At 35.9% G+C, this 26,627-nt stretch overlaps 1 long non-coding RNA gene across 1 annotated transcript; it reads left to right on the forward strand.

Moving 5' to 3' along the window:
- The first annotated feature begins 1,881 nt into the window (after nucleotides 1-1,881).
- Nucleotides 1,882-17,276, forward strand: LOC111642558. The gene is made up of 2 exons (XR_002759570.1): nucleotides 1,882-13,515; nucleotides 13,546-17,276. It is a non-coding gene; the product is annotated as an uncharacterized LOC111642558 (long non-coding RNA).
- Nucleotides 17,277-26,627: the final 9,351 nt, after the last annotated feature.

A 26,627-nucleotide genomic window follows, 5' to 3' on the forward strand; every position in this document is an offset into this window, starting at 1 on the left:
TCTTTGTCTTCCCCCGGTTCAGAAAATATATAATTATCCCTATGTTTGATTACTATATCAACCAGAAAAATCAGAATTACTCGTTAAATAACGTAACTAAGGGCAAGAGGTCAATTACCTGTGCCTAGAAACGGAAATGAAGTTGTTGTTGAAAATCGAACATAAAACTAAATCGGCCATAATTTAAAAACTATTACAAATAACTTAATCAAATTTTCACTAAGGATTGCATATGTTACCCCAAAAGAACTACCCAAATGAAATTAGGCACAAATAAACCGGAAGTGAGATAATGGCGTTCTATGGAAAACCGGAAGTGCGTTAATAACTTAGGCAGGAATTGACCCATGACCACAAAATTTGATAACTAGGTTTAAATTATTAGTCCGGAAAATATTCCGTCGTCCGTTTCGGAAAACCGGTAGTTTAAAGACCGATTATCCGGAAAATGTCTATTTTCCTTAAAAATTCAAAAAGTTCCAAATTTAAAAGGTCCTACTTGACGGATTTTCACTCTCCTCATATTCCGATGTAATATTCTGTAATGTTCCACATGCTGTTATCGATATTTCCGCAAAAATCACACCACAAAGACAGAGCTCATATTGGCACAACTTTTTCCTAATTTGCCAACAAGCCAAAAAAAAAGGGCGGCGTGTACGGTCTCGGGTTCTTTTTCCATGTTGCTGGTTTTCCGGAACCAGGATATATGTTGCACAGATGCTTAACAAATGTGTAAAACTTTTCGCCGGGTTTTTTCGACGGCCAATTCAGCAACTTTTTGTACATGAACGAATACAAGTACAAGTCGGACAGATCCTCCGTGTAGTGTTTTGGCAAGTTCTTGTTTTTCAAATGACCTCACAGTCGTTCGATTTTTTGGGTGCGTATCCCAGTTTTCGGATCGACGAAATTTTTCAAATGGTTGAAAGTTCTGTGTTCGATGTCTAGTCCTTCCGGTTTGTCTATGCTGTTGTAACCTTTCCACTCGTCCGCGTGAACCGCGCTTCTGGAATTGAAAAATTTATAAATGATCCAATTCGGAGTGTTCTGCCTGCATTTTTTGCACCTCGTAACGCACAAATTTCTATCGCATCTGTATGTTATCCTACACTTGTTGGAACACATTCTACAAACGTCCTCGATGTGCCGTATGCCTAAACTTGTGGCAAATTTGAAGTTGCTACCAATTCCGGCATGTAAGCCTAAATTTGCATATTCCGATTCCAAAAGTCGGTAAAACTGCCCACTCATGCACTTCGACCAAAATTCTTCGCTATTAATTTCTACTAAATTTTCCATTATTAGAAATCTTTAAGAAATCAATTTTAATCGCACAAACCTCGCCTTTTTTTTCTTTTTTTCTTACCTTTTCAATATTTCAAAATCAATCTCTTTCTCTCCGTTGTCACTTCAAACTTGCACGTTGCCATCTGATACTAATTTGCATAATTAATTTGTTGCGAATATCTAAAAAGAGCCCTCTACATCAACCGTCGCTCCCAGCGACCTTATCCGAGGCTACGGGAAGTGCGCCCATCTTGGCTACCTAGGGTAAATTTAACCCTTTTATAAATCGTATTTGTTCATCTCTCAGCATTTAGTGGCGTTTTCCTTTATGGTAATTTACATAGTAATGCGTTCTTATTTTAAAAATTGCAAGTTAAAATTTTCAACTATTTTTCAGATTTCTTCGAAAAATTTTTCGTCAAAAATCTTTAATATTTTTTAAATGCTGTTTTCTTTAAAATGTTGTTTTCTTAAAAATTAAAAAAAAAAATTATTATTATATAGTATTTTCAGCCAATTCTTGTTGATTTTTAAACTTAAGTTTTTATTTATACAATGTTTATTTTTTTAAATTTCTATACTTTCTTTAAATTTTCTGCTATAAGTTTTTTTTTTCTTTATGTTGGATATTTACATTATTCTGGTCAATATTGCAGTTATTTAACGTACAATGTTCAAGAAAAGCTGGATTAATTCTACGATGTTTTAAATCTGCTATATGTTCCTTTAATCTAATCTTCATCTTTCTCATGGTTTCTCATATGTAAATTTTTTTATTTTCACATGTACACGGGATTTGGTATATGATGTTTTTTATCTCATTTACTTGTTGTTTTGATATGGATTTATTAGTATTTAGTCTCGCAAAAAGTTTTTTATACTTCGCGGCAAGTTATACATTGGTGTGCTTTATCTCCTTATTAATTTTTTCGTATAAACCTCTAATATAAGGGACTACAATATATTTAATTTTAGTCTGCTCTTCATTTTGTCTAGGAGTCTTTTCATTGTCTATTCTGTTCACGTTAGGATTCTCTTTGTTATTTATTCTATTATTTATTTTATCTTTCCTAGTTTCAATTAGTCTGTTAAGATATCTATCTAACAAGAATTTCTTCTTCAAGTTTTTAATATTATGAAGAATTTTGATTTTATCGAACTTTTAATTCTTAGATGCAACGCTCATTTCTTTTATATCATTTAGAATCATTTTGAGGAATAAAAAGTTTATGGTTAGATTCTAGATACGTATACTGTCTTGGCACCCGTCCCGACTGTTTATACATAAGACTGACACCTCCCAGAGGGAGCCGCCTTGTGCCAAACGTTACTAGTTATTGATTTACAATAGTTATTGATTCATGGTTGTTCTTGAACACACGTATTAATAACTAGTATGAAGTGTTGCCATGACAGTATATGTATCTAAAATTTAACCAAATCTATGTACTGTTATGCTGTTAACGAGATGAGTTTTTATAGTATCCAAAAATTTTTGCTTAAATTGAAAACCAAAAGGTTTTTGTGTTTTGGCAAATCAAAGTCAGTTCGAGAATCCCTTTGTTTGTCATTAAACATTTCAATATAATCAATAAACACTATGATTTTGATAATCTACAACTATTTAAATCACTCGAATTCCACTCCTGAAAAATGTGGCTGGGCATCAAACAGTGTACAAAGAATATGAAGAGTTTCTTATGTCGTATAATAAAGTATATTTTAATACAATACAGAAAACGTTGTGAGGTTTGCCGATTCTGTGAAAAGTGTCGCGACAGTTGAGCGGTCAGCTCTGTCGCGTGGGCATGGCGGAACTCACAGAGACAGGCTTTCCCATTTTCACCCGTTTAATAACATCAAAATAGTCACTTACAAAAACTTTGAAATGTCGGGATCCTGGTTGTAACAATTATAGAATAGTCCAACAACGTGTAATGTCTGTCGGTCTCAGACTTCCGATCCTGGGCTCCCTTGTATGGGTTGCCCTTGTATGGTCACTCGTTGATCCCGGAGAGAGCTTCTGTGTCGATACTAGATTTCCTTCATCGGTTGTCGCCCTTGTATGTTGATTGCTATCTAAGGTACATGGAGTCCCTTCTTAACGTTCTAATGCTACACACACATGACTGAAGTAGAGGAGTCACTAACTAGACATCCAAGAACCAAGGACGCCACATCCTTTTTTCTCGCGATTTTTATAAATTATTTTTGTGTCCCAGACCAAACATTTTGATAGAGGTCGATGTTGACTTGCCCTTGCTCTCCAATTGGTCCCCCTCCTCATTACGAATTGTAACGAGATCGGAACCCAGATCGTGGGATGAGTCAACATCGACTGGCAATTAGATTCCTATCGAAGATGTTCGATCTAAGCACTCAAATTCATCTATTGTTTTAATCTGAGTAGTTCGATTTTCTTAGAAATTTCTACAGACATGTCCTTAAATGGACATAAAATATTCATTTTTTTGTTTGATGGTTTCTTTTTACAGCATTATATTAATTATTATTATTATTTCCTTCTATACAAAAATTAGAAAAAATTATCTTTTTTTTCCACAAGTTTTAGGCCCACTTTCGAAGCTTCATGCATTACAAAATGACGAACAATAAACAAATCATCTTGATACCAATTATTAAATGGATATTAATCATCGTGAAGAGGACACGCCGTTCGTGCTACTTCGTTGCTCTCGTTTTTTTGCTCTAACGGTCCATCTTTTTCCTGCCTGTGCACGACATCGGACTCGATCAAGTCATGTCAATGTGGGGGACGGGCACCACACATATATATATATATATATATATATATTGTCATGTATGCGTTCTTTTACCTATAGCCTCGAAGATTTGTAGATTGTTTTTGAGATGCGTTGCAGTTCTTATTTTGCTATCCTCTTCATATGTCTACTTCGGCTACTTTAATAACGGCATAAAGCAATTAGGCAATGGTACAAATGAGCACGAAGTATGCAATTGTGAAGTTTTTCTTCATAAACCTGACAGTGCATTTCATCAGGTTTATGAAGTCAGTTACTTCATGCTTATTGCTTTCACAAATTAACTTTGTTGCTTCTTGTTGAGAACACGGTTTGCGGAATTATTTTCATTTTTGAAAGTTTCGTTTCTATCTAATGTTTAATTTCAACAAATTTTAAGATTAAGGACTCCAGATTTACTCGTCACGTGACATATTATCTGATGAGGTTAAACTGTCGGAATACAGTTTGTCAAGCCCTACTTTGACCGTTTAACCCGAAAAAAGTTTATTTGGTTGTTTACGTATTATTGAACTATTTGATTAAGTCAGGTCAATTTTTGTTCCTCTTAATCAATAATGTCTTCTGTTAAATTTACTGGTGTTTGAATAAAAATCCCAAAATCATCATGAGTACCTACTATAACTAATTGTAATGAATTGTCACTTGTAAAAAAATAATACTATTTATTTTGTTGTTATTAAAAAAATGTATTTAAAAACTCACAAATGGAAGGTAATATGGAATTGTCGGGTAATATGGAATAGTTGGTTTAAACCATTGAAAAACTAATTAGACTTCATAAAACATAGTTATTCTTAACTATAAAAACCATATTTCTAAGATTATGTGCATGTCATTCCTGCTTCGAGTTTACTGTATTTACAAAAGTCACAGATATAATTTTTTTTTCTGCTCCGGTACAATCAAGGTGAGCCTATAGAGAACAGCTGAAGCATTGAATTCAAATTTTCCGTCGTTCATCTTTGGAGAATTTTCTGTTACAGAAGATACATTCAGCGTCTTCGTTTTCTGGTTCTTTAGTCGATGGCACGAAGTCCATTACAGATGATACATCAGAATGGAACGATTCATCGCTGCAAACACTGGAGTCATCTCTGGTAGGTTTAGGTCTAGAAGGTCGGTCTAAGTTTAATTTCTTAACAGGTGGTCTTTGAATGTTCAGTTTGTTTTTTTGTTTTGAAGCTTCTGGTTCCTTCTTTTTGTTTTTTTTCTTTCAATTTATACAATTATCCTAGTATTCCATAATACCCAATACGCCACCTTGGAAAATGAACCTTTAAACTGATGAACAAAACATTGTCAGCTAAAAACGACTACAGTATAACAAACTTCAATTTCTTTAGTGTACATTATGCTTAACATCAATGTTCAAGTCACATGTATACTACTAGGTTAAAATGTTTGAAAATTTGCCTGCAAAAACTCTTGAAAATCACAAAACACACTTTGTTCTGTATCGAGTGTTACGACGACAACAAGCAATCAACTCTCACTGCACTACATCGTGGGAGACTTTCTTGAGTAGTTCATGTTTTCCCATGTAATAGCAGCAACAAACAGAGCCAAAACCTCGATATTTCATAATACCCTCCTCTCCTCTATATATAATTTATTTGATTATGAGTTGTGTTCGATAAGTTAATTAAACACAGTGGAAATAATACAGACAGTATTGTATTTAATAATAAACAACAAAAGTTTCTTGGAAGATGTCACTTTTTCAGATTATGCTTCTAGTTTTTAATAAATTAGTAGATAGAAACATATTTCTAGTTAAAAGGTACAGAACTTCAAAACAAAAATAAATAAAAATTGTTATATATACTGTGAACCAGAGGGGAGGTCAGAAGTCACCGCCTCTGTCACTAGTGAGGATGATACGTCAGGCGAGTGGAGGGAGTTGTTGCTTGGGGTCGACGATAAGGTGAAGGGCGTGATCGAGTAAAGGTGTCTACCATATTTAAACAATATAACATCTATTTATTTAAAGGAAGCCAAATGAGAAAAGACTACATCAACTCTTAGGTACAGTACACTAGTAAAACACAAATTCTGGCCAAACAAACAAAATAGATGGCCAATCTACGATCGTTCGATAAAGATGCTCTAAAGGGGCAAGTGATCGCGTCGGCAATTAGCCCCAAAGAAGCCATACAGTTTATCGACGTAGAAAATCAGAAACGTGCTGTCATAAACTGCCCTAAAGAGAGAGTTCATTGTTCTATCATACCTCTTTATACAGTTCCCCTCAACGATTCGAGCGTGGGGGCACTTAGGTATCAATCCAAGGAATAAGGTAGTTATAATCCACTTTCGACACAAATTACATAGATCTGCGAATTCGGCGAAGATGAGGGTTCGAGATTCATCGGAATTCGGTGGGTTCAGAGAATCGGCACGATGTCGTTGGTTTGGCGTTCGTTAAGAGACTCCCCGAGAGGGGGTAAGAACTGTCTTTTATAGGTTATTGTGGGGAATTTCCACCATGTGATATGATGTTCATGAGTTAAAGGTTATAGGTGGTCCCGGGATCTAAAACAAGGGACGAAAGTTGGCTGTTAACTGTAAACTTTTCTGCAAGATGATCCATAAGTTCTGCAGAGAACAATAGATGTTGATAGTTATGACAGGAATGTTTACACAGTCCCGGCTAAGATCGATTTTTTTCCCCAATTCATTACATAAACGAAAGTAAAGTAATTAAAATTTTAGTTAATAAAAGAGCGTGATTTGCATCACTGAAATTCCGGATCTCACATACTGTATACTAGTCCTTTTGTTTCTTTTCCTATAAAATGTTAATTTAAATTTTTAATTGTTAAATTAGTTTATTAATTGTTAATATGTTATCATGCTAAGTCAAAAAATCCCATTCAGTAGTTAGTTTGGACCTCTGAAAAAATTCTGTATCAATTTCATTAAATTTGAATGTGTAATTAGAATAAATTATTGAATAAAAATTATAAATAATTTTCAACAAAATAACTATAAAAATTATATTTATTAATAAGACTATTTTTTAATGCTTTATAATTTTTCTTGCAGTAATTCTATTTTTAATTGTTGTTCTCTTTTTTCTTCTTGCAGGAGTTCAATTCTACAGTCATTCCCTCTCTTTCTTCTTACATTTTTTTTTTTCATAAAATTCGTATTAGCTCTATGTTCTTCTTTTAAAAAATGCATTCGAGCTTTGTGATACTCTAGTGCATATTTATCAACAATTTTAAAATTACTTGGTGGATTATTATTTGGTGGTTCATTTGTTGTTGGATCATCAGAAAATTATGATAGATTCACTAGACATAAATCTTGTACGAGTACCTGAAAACATGCATGATATGTAAATGAACATTATTTAAAATTAGATTAGCTCTAAAAATTAATTTCTTTTTGGCTAATTAGTTTTTAGTATCAAAACATTATTATGATTAAAATACTTTGTTTACATAATTTATATTAACATCAAATTATAATTGTTGATAAAAGTTTTATTTCCTATATGCTAATTTTACAGTAATCTATATAGAAAGGATCACTAAAATACATTTCTAAAAATAAATGGAAATATATATAAGGGGATTAATTAACTATTTAACACTTGCATTTGATGCATTCAAAGTTTCACTATTTGATTCTCCCGATTGCTGTTGCAGTAAGCAGGAAATTTGGCCACATTATCTGAAAGTAAATACCAATGTTTATAACTTTATTTAATAAATTTTTATTTATTGTTATTAACTGCTTTATTACTATTTAGTTTTTATTGAGTATGATTAGATATAAACAAATATACCATCGACAGAGACATTAAAATCATCATCAGTGTCAACAGGATTTGGGAGAGGAGTAAATTATTCGGGGATTTAGGAGAAAATTCGTTGGGTAATTGGTGGCATAGGATACACAATATCGGCACATACTCCTCCTCCAGTACTCATCCGTGCTCGCTTATTTGATGTCACATCTTTTATTGTTTTCTATTTCAAATTTTTCCACAAAATTTTCAAGTTTTTTTGTGTCTCGTTTACTAATTTTAGGAAATATATTAAACACTTCAGTTAGATTTTGCCACGTTTAAGTTTTTTCTTTAAAGGATATGGCATTCGTTTTCTTTGATTTGATTATATCTCTGTACTTCTCAATTAACTCCATTAAATATTCTGTTTCTCGATGAGAAAAATCGGATTGTCGACTTCGTTCTTGTTGTCTGCCATGTTTATATCTAAGTGCATATTACGTCTTTCCGAAATATCCAATCAAGTAACGTGTGAGAAAATTTACTAGTAACGCTGGTATCGAGATTATCGGATTCACTAATCCAGTTCTTAATATCTCAGGATTTACTAATCCTTCGCTAAAATTTGTTGGTGAAATCCTTGCTTCGGTAATCCCGGTATTAGTCTAATCGCCGGATTTACATATACCATGAGTAGGCAATGTTGGTGAAACACCCCGTTAGTGTTATTTACAACAAGAATATAAATACAGTTTATCATCTGATTGGATCAAACATTTAATTTAAGAAAAGCAAATACTGTTTAACTAACGTACTGAGCACAATGAATGTCTGTAAGAGTTATTCTAACATGTTGGAATAAAGATTCCAAAACACAGCGTATCACTAATTTAAATGCATAAAGTCATTCGTTTACGTTTCTCAATGAGACGGCGGCCTGCTGAATTTTGTAGTAACGAACAAATTAATTTCGTTGGGTAAACTTTATCTGAATGGCTGTATAACAGATGATAATTTTAATTACAGATCATTGCATAATGAAACAGACATTATAAGAAGATAATTATCAACAATTTTTAAACGTTTAGGAATCACAATTGCAAAATATCCATATATTTTTATAGTCATTTCTGTGTTACTTTCAATTTTTTCAATAACTGGAATCATTCAACTTAAGTATAAGAGAAATGTAATCGATGGTTTGAAAGCCGATAGCGGGAAAGTTTATTCTATACAACGGTTTATTCAAAATACGTGGTAATTTGCATCAATATATTATGAAATTAGATGTACAGAAATTCCGAGTGGAAATATATTATTTTTTTATAAGAAAAATGGAGGAAATATATTGGAAAAAGAAATTCTTCAAGAGTTACAAGTAGCTGATTTCATATTTAAAAATTGCACCATTCAAATGTTTAATCAAACAATTGGATATGGTGATATTTGCATTAATGTGCGTAACAAATGCTACAATAACGCATTTCTCAAAATTATATTGATGCGAGTAACGTGCTAAATAGAAAGAGAAAGTTCAAATATCCGGTGGACATCGACACCTTGACCTATTCTTATCGAACATACGTCACTAATTTGGGAGGTGTTACATCCGACGAAAACGATTATGTAAAAACTCAAAGCTGTTAGACTGTTCTACTTACTTGTTAGACTTGTTACTTGTTCTACTTACTACTGTTAGACTGTTCTACTTACTTGTTCTACTTACTTGACAATTGGATCGCCAAAGTGTATATACGAATACAAAGTTAAAAGTTTCAAAATATCAAACTATTAATAAATTATCTTTGGTCCATGGAAGAAGATACTAAACTACTTCTGGACAATTTAAAATATATGATAATAGCCATAGTGTCATTTATTTGTATTTTCTCGATGACGACACTCATGAATTTGATAAGAAGCAAACCTTGGATGGTATTAGCATGTGTTATGTCTTTGGGAATGGCAATCATAACTTCCTTCGGATTACTGGGATATTGCGGAATGGAAAACGCTTACACTAATACTGTATATGTATATCTCAATATACAGGAGGAGCATTTGAAAACAATACTCTTATTCTACTATTTTTCGATCCGTATTATTTTTGGAATAGTTTCGAAAACATTAAAGACAATTTTCTTAAAATATTATAAAAATCTCTTGTGCAATTTAAAAGATTGTTATAAATATTGAAATCAAGAAATTCGTTCCTTCTAGATATGTTTAAACTAATGATTAATTTATAATAATTAAATGATTTAGTTTGAGTTGGCAATTACATTTGTAAGGAATTATTTCAACTAATTGTCTCGTAAACATTGTCTGTAATATTCCACGAGTTATAAACCATTTTTTATTTTATATTGCACACTTCTCACCAATCAAAACCATCATGAAATTATTTAACCCATTACAACAAGTAAAATATTTAGCAATTTATAACTGATAAGTTTGGTTGCAAATTATCGTCTAATACAAGTTTTACTTTATTTGTAATAAATGATTTCTGTTTACAACTTTATTTCGTGATTAATGGAAAATATTGATACAGAAAATCAAAATGATTCTTTAAGATATGTACTTTTTTGATTAAATTTTATTCATATATTCTAGTAAATATTATACTGTATTCAATATTAATGTGCGAACCAAGGGGGTAGAGCGAGAGCTTTTCCCCACTTACTGGCTTGGCTGTCAGAGAATGGTGTCGGGTATTCACCTCCCAACTGCCCGGTTAAAGTAAATCAACCGACATGTTGTAACATAAAAGACATAGCATCTTTATTAACTAGTAGTAGATTAAATTTTGACTCCAATCTTACAATCTTCTTGGCTTTTATGACGAGCGGTAGCACAGTTCGTGGAGCGTAGCGTAGAGGCGACTGGTAGTCTCGGCAGCTAGTCCAGAAGTGTCTTCATGGGCTAACGCTCCGGGCAATTTACCGCCTTACAGAAATGTTGACTATTTACAAGAATTAGTTCGCGACCGCAACAATGGCTATAGGACGGCTAAAGATATGAGTGGGGAGGAGTCGGAAGTTGTGATCAGGTGTACAAAAGACTACACAGGTTTAAATAAATAACACATTTACTAAACAAATAAAATAATTATACATAAAGATAAGAAAAATACAACACATGCGTATCAAGATATAAATAGATATGCTATATTCTAACCTAACCTAACTCAAATGATCGAGAGAGACCTCACGTTGGAGAGAGAGATAATTATGGCAAGGGTTTACCTCGTAGGAAACGCTCTCATATTATAGGGTGTTGATAAAACGCTCTGTGATTATCGTCTTCTAATCTGAGGTGTCCTATGAAGACTATGTGGAGCGATGTCCTTCCCAGGTTGTTCGGCTAAGTCCGGTTACGGTGTATGCTCCGTCGCTCCTAATCTGTAGAGAGTTCTTTATGGTGAAGTTCACTCAGAGGTTTCTTGGTTTACCTCTTCGAGGAGCAATTCCGTCGTATATGGAGAGAGTAGAAAATATTCAAAGTCTTTTACCTTTTTATAGAGCAGGGATTATGAGCTTCGTAGATCCTGGGAGTGCTGGAAGAATAGTTCACTGCGTTCTCTTCCCCGACAATCGCTCTCGAGGTGTTAGATCGTTCCCCTTTTATACCCTTTAGCATGGGAAAAATCTGGGATTTCGTTGACGTCTTTTGACAGTTTTCCCTGATTTATTACCGTCTCCCCTGCTGTAGAAAAATTCATTGCCTTATTTGGTCATTTCTCGTCCGGTCGCTTGGACTTATGGGGGATCACGGGACATCGTGGTCCCTCGTCGATGACCTTCGGACGATGAAAGTCACCCTCACTTATTACGCAGTTAGTGTGAAAACACAAAATAGCGTTAGTATTCTCACACTAATAGAACTGAATACATGACGATGGAGTTTAAAATGCCACCCTGAAAGTACGTGTTTGAAAACGATTGGTTTTTAAATTTTTAAAATTTGTAAATGAGGAATTTACCGGCACAAACAATCACAGAAATTTGAATTTTTCTTTGATGTTTTTAGCAACTTCAAATAGTGTTTTTCGGTGAGTAGCCTACAGTTTTTCTAGTGCAAAGCTGATTGTTTGTTTTCTTCAATCTTATTTAGTCGGATTTCTTGTTACATATTGTCAGAAAATGAAGCAAATAAACGAATCTAACGATGCACAGAAATATACAGTTATATGCAATACGAATAAAACCTGGAGTGAGGGGAGACACCGTGCTACACAGAGACATAGCAGACCAAACGAGACAGTGACCTATGACCAAAAATATGTGAAACTCGCCAACATAGTGCCGTCTAATACAAAGTATGTCTTAGTGACTTAGCACACAAGGATTACATTTTTACTTTCTTTCACACTCCCTCTATCTCTGTGTGCTACATACATAACAATGATCAATTATTTCAATTTAATTTTAACATTTTCACAAGTCTATCAAACTTGGTTCCCGTTCTTGGTTTAGTTACGGCATCTGTCATCATTAGGTCTGTCCTCAAATAGTAAATTACAATTTCGTATTTTTCAAGTAATTCTCGAGTGATGTGATAGCTTACATCGATATGTTTACTACGCTTGTGGAAAACCGCGTTCTTCGACAGTTGTATTGCTCTTTGGTTATCGCAGTAGACACAAGTGGGGTTTTTCACACATCTTTTAAAACCCTTATGTACTAACAGTCTTTTTATGTAAGTTTTTTTTGCGAAGCTTCAGCTAGAGCTGAATAATTTGCTTCCATGGTTGACATTGCAACAGATGTCTGTGTAAGGTTGCCGACGTTAAGGGGAGACAATTTATTCCACGTCAGAATGAGCCTAAGGGAAACCGCGTATGTGGGCGGTGGCGAAGGAGGCAAATGAAGAACAAGTGTTTTACAAGAGATAACCCATTTATTTGTTCGAATTCATGCTTATGTGAGCCATTGGGAGGGAGGAGGAGTCCTCTCCTTCCGGCCACTGGTCTCTGACCTACTTTCTTGTCAAGGATGATGTTACGATCTGTTACGCGCTCGGTTACACGTATGCGAGTGGAGGAGTGTCAGAGGGGTCGACGATAAGACACGGAATAGTCGGATAAAGACACCATGAAAAACAAACAAGAGTTTATTTAACTACTTAACGAACTTAAATTTACAAAACTCTAATTTGTGTATGAGAGAGAGAGTTTACAATAAAGTGTTCATACCTCTTTCAATTATTTTGGAGGGCTTTTACTTTCTGGAAGGTTGATCGAGTTGAAATACCAGGTCTTCCGATAAATGTTGTACGGTAGGTCAGAGGGAAGCGATGGTCTGTCTTGGCCATCTGTCGGCAACTCCCTGATCAGTCACTCCCCAGAGAGGGGAAGGAGACGGGCTTTTATACCTTTTTGGTGGGAAAATTCGTCAGGTGACCAATTGTCCTAGCAGGTGTGGGGTTAAAGTTGGTGTTCACAGACAACAATCTGACGAATTTCGCCGATACTTATAAACAACGCACAATTTGATCGTGAGAATGTTTATAGTTGAATAGGAAGAGTTAAAATCTTCTCATGTATTTGATATTTCGTTTCTTTAGGGTCATGTTTCTTAGGTTAAAGGAAATTAACTTTATTAAAAATTTAAAGGGTTAAATGCATTTATAATTTCGAATTTCACATCACTTTTTGCTTTCTTTAAAATTGTACTTAGATAGTGCAATTTTAAAATTTAGGTGGTTTTTTTCGTCTAGAGGTATGATTAGGTGGTTTCTTTCGTCTAGAGGTACAAACCTATTAGAATTTTCTCTTTTCATTTTCATCTCTCTCATCTATTGATAAGAAACTAGGTGTACATATAAGTTTATCCCAGTACGCGTTAAACTCGCGACAATATTTATGGTTTAGGGTCATTACCAGTGTTTTCTTAGGTCGTTTGTCAGGCTGGCTCGTTGATTGGCTGAGAGTGAGTGTAAGTTGACATGTTGTGAGAGTAGTTCAAAGTTCTTTGTGTTGGGGTCTTTTTTTGTATGAGTGTATGAAGTATTTTTGGTGTGTCTTCTTGAGTGGCCGCTTGATCTGAACTGCGTAGCAATTGATGAGTATTTTGCTCAGAATATCGATGAAATCTTCGTGCTGATGATATTTGTCGTATAGTTCCTATGATGATAGGTCAGCGTAATCTAGGTGAACCTTTCAGTCATTGACTTGCATCGTTACATTCTGGAAGGGATGAATCACTGTTCTTGTCGAAAATAAAATATGATTAGTAACACTTTTCGGAACGAAATATATATCCTTGGCTTGTTGAGGTAAGTAGATATACATAATATAGGGTTTACTCTTTCTCTCATTATTTTTAATACTCAATATTATGACTAATATTATCTAATAGGATACAAAACTAGTTTAACGAATTAAATTTAGCGAATTTAATATTGATGCTATTTTGTTATAAAAATAGGAATACGCGAAATTTACGAAAACGTTCTTATACAAATGTATATGGGTTACAATAGGGTAGTTAGAATGCTTAGTCGTGAGACTATTAATAGGTTAAAACAACAGAGGGTTGGGGTCGTTGAAGGGAATTGCCTCGGGGTGTCATTTCCTGGGATGTGCCTGGATATGTATCAGTTGGCCTTTCCCTTTCGTTTATACTGGTCTCTTCCGGGTTGTTTTCCGGTGTGCGTTGCTGACTCTTTGTTTTAGTTTTTCTGCGCTGTATGTAGTATCGGCCAGCACCAATGGTGCAGATTCCACTTAATATTGTACTAAGACAACTACAAAGTACAATTATCCATGTAGAGGGATAAGTTTTGGACGAAAATGTCAGCGATAGTCGTATTAGTTTGTCTAGGTCATATTGGACGTTTGCTAAAGAACGATCGGCCAATTTAATATCATCATCGGATGTCAATTGGGTGTCTCTTCACTCTCGCAGGTGTTTCTCCAGTATTTGCATTTCCGTTTAATTTATAAGATGGTCTAATGGCGGAACTATCAAATGTTGCGCAATCTCATGTTGTATTGTTGATCATCCTTGAAAAGGTGAGGTAAGAATAAATCCAGGTAAATAACCTGTACACGCATTTGGGATATTAATTATTCCGGTATGATTTAATTTGTAAGTAGTGGCTATAGAAGAAGGGTTTGTATGCCCTGTTGGACATCTAATAGTTAGGATGAGAGGATTTTGTATGGAATAAATTCATGATCCTTGTAGGTCAACCTTTTTAAATATCGGCGCATACTTGATAACGATTTGGCGAGTGCAAAGGTCTTTGACTTTGGTTTCCATGCCTGTAAATAAGGCATGTTAACAACTTTGTTGAGGGAATCGTTGAATAGGAACATCCAATAAACAAACAGGGAGACGGCCTACTTTGCACATAGGTCGTATCGTTGTAGTAACATATAGGATTGTCTGTCCATAGATAGTGCGATGATTGGGTATTCAGCTTGAAATTGGATAAAGGTCTTTAAAACAGGTACGTAGGTCGGAAACTTTACAATTTTGTATACATCAAAATATTCATGAGGAGTTATTATCGGTATCTTAGCAAAAATTCTCAACTTGTTAGGTAAAGCAACAGCAATGGTAGTAATCCATTGGTAATATTTGAATAACGTATCTTGTTTAATAGGTACGATCATGGCGTATCCCTCTGGCAATTGAAGTTGTCTGTTTTGGAGGGTACGTAGCATAATGTCGCGCGGGATAAAATAGGTGCTTAATTGGTTATGCTCCAAAATATCAATGGCCTCTCTTAACTCTACCAGTTGGAAATGGAACTCTTGGATAGAAAAGTCGATTATTCGGAGAATAGTTTCAAATGCGAGGTCATACCTGTATAGATTCATTAGTTCTCTGAAGGATTCTTGCCTTTTTAATAGTACATAAATTTGATGCCGATTATTTTTACTGATGTTTAACGTATCATTTAATAGGGTGGTTTGGGAATTTAATAAATGTAGGATGCCTTCGTTACGCTGTTTAATTTGTGAAATTTCGTCATTTAAGGTCTGAATATCCTCCGATGTGGCAGTGCCAAAGAGGAATTTTAGGATTTTTCCTCCTGCATCTATCAAGCCTTGCTTTTTCATCTGTAAGGGTTGTATGGTAATTAGGTTAGTGAGCTCTTGATATTCTTTATGGTAATTAAGGAAAGAGGTTCTTACTAGTTCAAAGCCTTTTTCCGGGAGATTCTTTTGTGTCTGTGGATCTTTGTCCTGCGGCGGAATATGTTTGCGCTGTTGAGTCATTGTCTCTAAATAAACAAGAGAACTTGAAATGAATTGAATTTGTCGCTCTGTGGTCTTTGTGTTGTAAGAGCAATTATAATTACCAACACTTTTCTTACAAATCACTAACAGGTTCTTTTATTTATGGATCCCAATTGATTCAGGTACAATCATTACAACGTGATGGGTACAAGAAATCGCGGGGTGACGTTATCTTGGCGCGTGACAATATGTATCTTCTATACGCGTGATAAAATCTAACTTAACCTAACTTAAACCTAGCTTAATACTAAGGAAAATATAAGAAGGATAGGATAGCAAGAAGGAAAATAGAAGGAAGAAACAACTTCACCCGGGACTTTCCTCGTTCTTTCTGATATGATTTTGCGCTCTAGGTCGGACCCTTTTCTATTGGCACTCTCTTCCCAACTCTTACTGTGTCCTCGGATCTACTTCCTTAGTGAAGTAAAATGTCTTCAGTTTTCCTGTCGTTGGGCCTTCAGCCGTGGGGACTCTGATTCTCTCCAGTCCGTCGCTTGACCCTCCCGAGAAGTCTCTCTTTCTTCGGCTCTCAGTCAAGTCCAAAGTTCACCTCGACACGTCCTATTCTCCTCGTGTCTCCCTCGATTCTGTCCCTTCTTACCTCTTCCGTCCCCTCTACACACCCTTTTTTGTTCTCCTCTCTCAGAGGGGAGTAATTTTTTGCACTATTGTTCTTTGCAATTCACAGAATCGCTAATCCCCCCTAGAGGCTATAACGGTCATGGAATGTTCTAGAATGAACACACAAAGAAATCGAAGAAATAGGGAAAGAATATTAGAACTAAAAATATGTATATACCAATAATAATAAAATAAACGTATGCCGATATGGCCACCGGCCACAGCTCTAGGTGCTCAAAGGTCATATCGTTCACCAGGGTCCAATGGCTGGTAGTTATCAGAAAATTTCCTTGGTGCAAGAACACGACTCCTTTCGATAGGTCATCCGTTTTTAAAGGAAGTGTCAATGTCACGAACAGGCTTAGGACAATACTATAAATTTGAAGAGGACTCATGTCGTTGACCCGCCGGTGATATCTCTCGTGTAGGCCGCTATGATCAGGGTAGATTTCTTTCCCTGCAATAGGGGAATAGTGTTATTAAGTTTGCGTTTTTTTAGCAGTGGTGGTAACACGAATACATACAAAATAATTTGAAGCATTATTAGGGCAGGAGTATCTAACGCGCTACCCGTGTCGCGAGTCGATAATGATAAGGCTGAATAGGTTATGATAACTATATTTTTTTATTAACTCAGATTATGAGGATGATACACATATTTTTATACATCACGGATATTTACATATTGTTTGATTGGAAGGGTTCGAATTGAATGGATGGATAAGATGTTGCTTGTTGTGCTCTTAAAAGTTTTAGTGTTTTTAGTGGAAATTTTGTTTTAATAATGTTGTACTATGTAGAATATTGCATCGAAAGACAAGGAGAATCATAATCAGTCAAGTAGGACCTCTTAAACTTTGAACTTTTTGAAATTTGGGCAAAATAGAACATTTTCCGGAAACTGGTACTTAAAGTACCTTTTAACCGGATCGGTCGACGCCGACTAGTGCGGACTGCCAGATTATTGTAATATCTGAAATTTCGTGGTCTTCGGACTATCTACGGCTTTAATACCGTCAAACTTCCGGTCAGAGGTCGAACGTCGATATTTCGCTTTTGGTGAATTGGTGGATAATATCCTTCGGGCAGTTCTTTTAGGACCCTTTTAGTAGTTCTCTTAGAAAATTTCAATCAGTTATTTACAATAGTTTTTGAATTATGGAGATTTTAGTTTTCTTGTTCGAATTTCAACATCGGCCAAACTTCCGTTTCAACAGCAAAGGTCATTGACCTTTCTTTATAGAGATACATTAGTTAAGTGGGAAATCGGTAAATTCGGCTATTGCTCTTATTTAACATAGAGATAATTATATATTTTTGGAATTGGGATAATTTAAGGGAAATACTGGTGATATGGATAAATATATAGAATAATCATACATAAAGTTATTAAAGGAATTACAATATACTTTCACTATTTTCGTTTATTATAAGTTAATCTTAAGCTATATTATATAAGTTTTGGTATTTATTTCAATTTATATATATTTATATATATATATGTAATTAGACTAATCGATCTTAAGCTTACTCCTTGCGTTATTTTGGATATAATTTAAAATTTGTTCATATATTGGTATCATATCCACACTTTTTATCGATATGGAGTCTGCTACTCGTGAGATGTTTAGAACCTCTGTCGATGGCATTTTGGATGAAATTAAATCGTACGCAAAAGCCAATCCTAAAGGTAGATTCAATGCACCTATGCACGTGCAATTCATTTTGGATCAATTCAATAAGGTCATTGACCTAGTTGAAGGCATCTTTGATGGTTTAAAGCCCCTTGATGCCACCCAGGAAAGAATGACTACTTTGGCTACAAAGAAGGACATAATTTGTTTGAGCGAGAATCTCAAAATGAATGATTTCCAACAAACAATTTTGGATAGACTTGACAAACTGGAAAATAACATTACCCATAGTTTAGTTAATGAAAAACATAATGACATAAACAATAAAATTCTAGAAAAATTAGATATCATACAAGATAACACTATGCCTGATTCGCAAAATGAATTATTGAGAAAGCTCAAAGAGATGGAGGATAGTTCGATTGACAGGATTAAAAATGATATTACAAAGATGATAACTAAGATAAATGAAGGTTTTAATATGAGAGAGGATCTACAGCAATCTCAGAATCAGGTAAATTTATTAAACGAAGGTACCATCAATGAAATTCTAAACAATCAGAAATGCCTATACGAGAAACTGGGAAAGGTGGAAACTATTTGTAATGCTGAAAGACAACCATTGAAAACTTACAGTGAAGTCTTAAAATCTGGCAAACCTAATGTAAATAATCGGCATAAACATCTGAATACAAGTATGGAGGTACTACTTTTGTATAATGTGGATGGAGAGGCTGATTCAAATCATTTGAGGAAAATCCTGTACGATCGGGTAAGACCATCGCAATTGGCCATAGGAATCGATAAAATCAAGAATATCGGAGGAGGGGGTGTGGCAGTGGAAATGGGGGACAGTGAAGATGCGAATAAATTTGAACAATTTGTCAGGAAGGAAATTCCACAAATAGTAATTAAGAAACCAAAGAAAAAACTGCCTCACTTAGCTATTTACTCAGTGCCATCTGAGCTATCAAGAGAAGAGTTACCATTATGTATTTTCCATCAAAATGAGAACATTGGAGTAACATGCACTGAAGAAGAATTTTTAGAAAACTTTAGGATTAAATTTCGCATGGGTAAGAAGGGCAAATATTATAATAACTGGGTGATAGAAGTATCACCAAAATTGAGATTACAACTATTAAAATACGAAAAAATTTCAGTCCAATGGTCCAAGTGTAGAATTACTGACTTTTGCCCAGTACTCCAATGTTTTCGCTGCTGCCGATTTGGGCACACTTCCACTTCATGCAGTCAAGAGGTACCAACTTGCAGTCACTGTGCTGGCCAACATAGCTTTAAGGACTGCACTAACAAGAACAAACCAGCTATTTGCTGCAATTGTAAACACGATGGTCCTTCTGCTTGCGGCCATAATGCTAGAGATGGTTCTTGTCGATTATTTGCCAGAATTAAAAATAACCTAATACAACGAACGGATTATGGACCAATACATTAACAATAACATCTGTTTTCTGCAATATAACACAGGGAAAAGAATTGCAGCTACTTCCCTCCTTGCCTCAGTTATTAATAAATTTGATTTTGTATTAGTACAAGAACCATACTGTATCAAATTCAAACCTGCATGTTTACCTACATCTTGTATATTTTTATCCGGCACATCAGACTATCCATGGGCAACTTCCATAGCCACACATAACAAGCTTTCTATTTTACATCACAAAAATATCAGTAATAAATACATTTGCTGTACAGAAATCATTATAAACAGATGTAGGTACATATTTATAAACTTTTACTGCCCTGGAGATTGTAATATACAGGAATTCGTCTCAGATATGCAGGACATTGTGGATACTTTTTCCAATACTTATTTCGTTCTAGCTGGTGATACCAATTCACATTCCCCTTGCTGGGGGGGGGCCCGCCTTGATCATCGTGGTAGATGTTGGGAAGAATTTTTCGCACGAAATGGGTTGCAGATTCTTAATGACCCGACATCCCCTCCCACTTTTGTCTCTAGCCGTGGAGAGAGTTGGCTGGACATCACGGCATGCTCTTTGGAGTGTCTTACCTATGTTCATGGATGGAAGATTATGGAAGAGTCCATAGATGACCACGCAATGATTGCTTTCAATATATCCAACATTACACCAGATAATTTTAATCAACCACGCCCCAAATTCAATCTGAAAGTTGCGGACTGGTACGGACTCCAGAAATACCTTCAAACATACCTTCCCATCTGTAATCGAGAAAATCCCCAGGCAACTGAACTATCTATCGATAGCTCAATCGATATGATTATAACTGCATGTAACAAATTTATCCCTAGATACATCAACAATAGGAAACACATAGTGCCTTGGTGGAATGGTGAGCTGAGAACTCTTCGAACTGTTAACATAAGGCTAAGGAAGACTTTCCAGAGATGCCACGTTGAACCACAGCGCTCCATTTACAAGAGGAATTATCTTGAACATCTTAAAAATTATAAAAATGCTATTAAGATGGCTAAGTTGAACTCTTGGAGAGAATTTTGTAAGAATGCTGGAAATAACCCCTGGGGATTCATCACAAGATATTGCACAAACAAACTGAGGCGAAAACAAATTCTGCACTCTACCAACATCGGACAAACTTTTGAGGAGGTTGCCAACAGGAAAATGGACACCTTCTGTCTTTCAGATCATATATTTCAAGAGAATGAGCAACATCGTATCGTACGAGAAAATATACAAAGTAATATATATACCAATGACACTCCTGAGTTTACCACTGAAGAAATAGCTTGGGCGTTTACAAAAATGAACAACAAAAAAGCAGCTGGATACGATGATATTACGCCACTCTTGGCGAAACAACTGTGGGTTATTATACCTGATCAACTATCTGAGATTTACAACACATGTCTAAGAATTGGAATATTTCCTAATTCCTGGAAAAGGGCAAGGATCGTACCTGTGCCGAAACCGGGAAATCTGGACGAGTGTAGGCCTATTTCTCTATTGCCGGTATTGGGAAAGGTACTTGAACGTTTATTGACTAATAGATTATCTTGGCATTTGGAGACAAATCAATATTTGCATAGCAACCAATATGGTTTTCGCCCACAAAAATCTGCTCCAGACGCAATTGAGAAAGTTATCAAAAGTATAAATCTCTTATTAGAGGAATATAGATTCGTACTTGCTATAAGCCTGGATATAGCAAAAGCTTTCGACAGCGCATGGTGGCCATCGATTTTGCAGAGCTTGCGAGATAGGCAATGTCCCAGAAACATATATAGAATTTTTATTCATTACTTAAACAATAGAACTGCAGAGCTGTGTTATGGTGCTCACATTATGCGTAGAAATGTCGTTAGGGGTTGCCCTCAGGGCTCTGTATGTGGCCCTATCTTGTGGAATACTGTCTTTGACAACTTTTTAAGACAGAGCTTTGGCCACGTAACAATTGCTTATGCAGATGATGCAATCGTTCTTCTGGGGGGTAATTCGAGAGCTGCTCTAGAGATCTTCGGTAACGATACTTTATGTAAGATAAGCAAATGGGGTAAGGAATACAAACTTACCTTTAACATTAACAAAACGATGGGAATTGTTTTTAATAAACCTGGTAAACCGAATCTCTACCGGAGGACCCCGGTTATTAAGATGGATGGACAAAGTGTTAAAATTGTTAAATCCATCAAATATTTAGGAATCATATTAGACCATCGTTTATTATGGAATACACACATAGCATACATAACTGATCGTACTGGCAGTATATTTAATATTCTTACTGGCTTTGCTAAGAGACGCTGGGGACTTACTACCGATGCCCTTAACATCATATACAAACAAATTTTCGTACCAATAATTACATATGCTTGCGGTAGCTGGAGCCAAGATATATATAAAATTCATATAAATAGAAAACTTATATCTGCACAAAGAAAGGCGCTCATCCAGTTGACCAGAGCTTATTGCACAACCCCTAATGTCTCCATCCAAGTTCTGGCAAGATGTCCTCCTATTGATAAAATCATTGACTATACTGCAAAAATTTGGCATATCAAATGGGGACAGAATATACAAACTGATGATTACATTATTAGGGCAGAGGACGTCGAAAGACCAGTGGCTTTTAATCAATCAAGACATCCTGCCACCACAAATAATTTTGCTATTAACACCTATGATAATGCAGACTTTCATCTTTTTACAGATGGCTCTAAAACGGGTAACCGAGTAGGCTGCAGTTTTATTGCATACTGCCGTGAAGAGATATTGACTATGGAACAATATCGACTTGGTGAAAATTGCTCAAATTTCCAAGCCGAATTGTTCGCCATTCAAATGGCTGTTGCTTGGTGTAAGCATAATTATACAAACAAAAGGATTTCTGTTAATACTGATTGTTCTTCTGCCATAGCTCTGCTAAAAACCAGAAACTATCATCCGATTGCAAATCGTATACAAGATATCATAAATACATCCACTTGTCATTTCGCTATAAACTGGATTCGAGGACATCAAGGGCACTATGGAAATGAACTGGCAGACGAACTTGCAAAAGAGGCTTCTTATAAGGAGGACTTACCTGTATCTTACAAAAGAATTAGTATACAAACAATTAAAACTATCCTGTGGAAAGAAGTAATTCATGCATGGCAGCTTCAATGGAATAATATTAATAATAAAACACATGAATATATTACAGATATTACAAATTTCCTTAGTAATAAATGGTACAAGCCTACCCACCAACTCACACAAATATTAACAAATCATGGGAGATTTTATTCATACCTTTCAAGATTCAAGGGCACATCAAACTCAAGATGTCTTATATGTGATTGCAACGACAGCAGCGATCATTATATTTATACATGCCCTATGCTAGAAAATGAAAGATTGATTTTAAAACTGTTACTTGAGTCTCATGATCTCCATTGGCCACCTCCCACCTTAGAACGTCTCTTTGATCACAAAGATACCTTCGATGCCTTTGTACAACTCGTTAACATGTATTTTGTAAGGACCAGTGTACCAGCTTATTCTGGCCATTAATGGCCAACTGTTGGTTAGTGAAAATATAAATTACCCTAATATAATTATTTCGTGATTGTACTTGTAGTCTGCATTTTCTTTTGGAAGGTTTAGCATTGATACCATGGGTTCTCTATCGGCGTTTTGTCTATTTTATTTCTTTTATTATTATATATTTTACATGTTTTGTTGTATTCTCGTTAACACACTTACCCTCGTTATACTTATGTGCCCTACTCTTTTTATAATACTTGATTGGCCGTACTTGTGAAATATTTGCTTAAGGAATCTGGTTTTGACTTTGTATTACTATGCCCAAAAATATGTCACATCATTGACGAAAGACTTCAATAAACAACCAACGTATGTGATCATAGGACATCATAGATGCTGTACAACTGTGTTGAAACTCTATACAGTGTCCTTCATCGATAGGTCTAATGCACTGGTTCTTCCCTAAATAATATATGATGTTATGTATTTGTGCTCAGAAATGTGTCTCATCAATGATAAGAGACTTCAATAAATAATCAAAGTATCCATACATTGAACGTCATAGATGATGTACAACTGTGTTGAAACCTTATTTAGCGTCTTCCTTCGGCTGGTCTACTGTTCTGGCTGGACTACTACTCTGGTATAATTCCACAAACGTTGTGCAACAGTGATATTCGAGAAGAATTTGTCTGCTACATATGTGAATTAAGTGCATCTACTGGCATTGTGATTCTGTATCGGCGTTTGCTTCTCATGCATACATAAGAGGCAAATTTTGTGGATAACAGTGGTGTGCCTGGAGCTGTACCATGGCAATAAGAATCACACAAGATATACCTGGAGCTATGCTAGCAGCAAGATTTATAAGGAAGAGCAAAGGCGTTGGACAACTAATTCTGGAAAATCGTTGACAGAGGACTATATTCTAATAAGATCTGTATAAGTCTCCTGGTCTGGATTGTGCAGGAGTTTCACTTCAGCAGAAAAAAAAAAAAACTTTTATCTAGTCTGATTCGAAAACCTCTGCTGAAACAGAATTGCCGCGTAAGATAACAAAACATATGTTCCTCGTGTAACTATATAATGTTATGACTCTGTCACATTTCCAGCAACTTTTATGTTTTAAATTTATTTTTATCTATTAATACTTATTAATGTTTTGCACGCGTGTATAACCTCATATATATAATTGTACACGCGTTAATTAATTTTATTTACGTTAATAATTAGTTATCGAAATCTTCAGTGTAAACTATGTAATTTCCTGTATATACCCGGTAATACTTAGTGGCATCGGGATATGCCATATGGCATATTGATCAATAAATATCTGTATCTGTATCTGTATTGTTTGATTACTTAGACATCAGGGATACATATTTTCCATGCACACAGTGATATAGGGCTAACTTTTCTTTATTATTAAGTATCTTTTATTATTAATACGGGGAGCGTTGATTGCGTTCATCTGCCGGAGCTCGTCCCTCTAGGCACGGATTGGAAAATAGGGACTCTGGACGCATGCGGCGATATGGCGGCTTGCCTTTCATAATGTTTTTTTTTTTCCTTACCGCCTCATCGAGCTCAGGGGGACACATATATCCAATCGGTAGAATGATGGTAACAGCCGTGACCCCTGTTTGCCTTTGTGTCCGTGCAAAATTCAGTGCGGCCCGTACCGAGGCAGCATTGACTATTTTTCTGTTTGGTGTTGTAATGTCAGGATTCCACCATTCTTCTAATTCCGTCATCTCTCTGTAATTCGCAGGGAAGGATATTTTACTCCGACAGAATTTCAAAGAAAAACTTAAAATTACTGTGCCCGCAAAATGCGTATATCAGGGTTTGCGGATACCTCGAGGAGGAGAGGGCGGATTGGTGGAGATGGTGGTGGCTCCCCAGATGGGAATGTGGGAAGACCTCCAGAAGAGAGTATTGCCACCCCTATTAAATATTATAGAATAACTGAGATTAGAAGATCTTTGTTGTTCGGTAAGCAAGAAAACTTTGATAATGAAAGAAGGAGCATCGGCAGGAGATACTGGCTATACCAAGTTAATATCGTAGCCCAATTATTAGAGTCGTGTTCGGTTGCCGGGACCCCTAGGAAGATTAATTGTGTCTGTTGTAAAATTGGTACTTGAGGATGATTGGTTTGAATGTGCGTTATTAAATTGGTTAATGCTCCTCTCCAACTATAATCATTGTTGGAGAAGGGGCAAACGACCGGCCAGTACGAACAGGTGTTTTTGTGGGCCTTCCGGTCGGCCTCCTTCAGCAAGACTGGGCATCCAAAGGTTTTATTAGTACACGGCCGTTGTAGTGAGGCTATTATTTGTTCCATCACTAGATTGCGGATGTATCTTAGGGTTTCTCGGCATGTGTGACAGGTGGTTATACGGGGTCTGCATTGCAAACACACCAGGTGCCCATTGGTGCACTGGAAAGCCGGCGGTTGTATCAGGTCAAAACATATAGGGCAGTTGAGTACTGCTGGCACTGAACTATCTTGTTCAGGGGTAGCCATGATTTTCTGAAAGGGATAAAAGGACTAATAAGGAGAGAAAGGGCATGAGAATATTGATTAGTTTTAATACATGAATCCCGTACATGGTATATTGCTTATCTCAGAATACGATAGGTGTCTTGGTTTTCCTTTAGTTATCCTAAAGGATTAAGGGGACGATGACCGACTATCAGCAGGAGAAACAAACCGTGGTATACGGCTATGCGTGGGTCGAGGCATAACCCAAGGTTCATCTTCAACTGGGCTCCGACTGCGAAGGGCATAGGGAGGAGTAACTTCTGGCCCTCCTTCCGGTTCTGAGTCGTTTTCCGACTCAGCTTTTTCAATATCGTCTTCCTTTTCCTGTTCTGTTGTTTCTTCCGGTTGTGGAGAGGGTATAGAGGATAATTTAAAATCGTCCCAAGGGTCGATAGAGATATCTGGTTGAGGCTCTGCTTCCGGTGATGCAGTATCTGGCCTGATGGTTAGGTCAGACTTTATGTCAAATTCCTTTCGAGCGCTGCTTGGTTTAATTCGATCCGCATGTACGTGTAGTTGCCTCTTATTTTGTGGGTCTTCAATTTTAAAGTTAACTGGTCCTAGGATTTCAACAATTCTATAAGGTCCAGACCATCGCAGAGCCAACTTTTGCTTTAATCCTTTAGGCGTAACAACTTTTTTAAATAATACTCTATCTCCCATTTGATAATGTGGAGGCTTATTTTGTTTACGATGACGTTCTTGCCTCGTTTCTGCAGCATGTTCAGAGCATTGTTGAGCCATTCGATGGGCGTGCTGCATTC

The sequence above is a fragment of the Centruroides sculpturatus genome, unplaced genomic scaffold, assembly GCF_000671375.1.
Source record: "Centruroides sculpturatus isolate CEXI.00-Female unplaced genomic scaffold, Cexi_2.0 scaffold1540, whole genome shotgun sequence".
In the NCBI taxonomy this organism is placed as follows: domain Eukaryota; kingdom Metazoa; phylum Arthropoda; class Arachnida; order Scorpiones; family Buthidae; genus Centruroides; species Centruroides sculpturatus.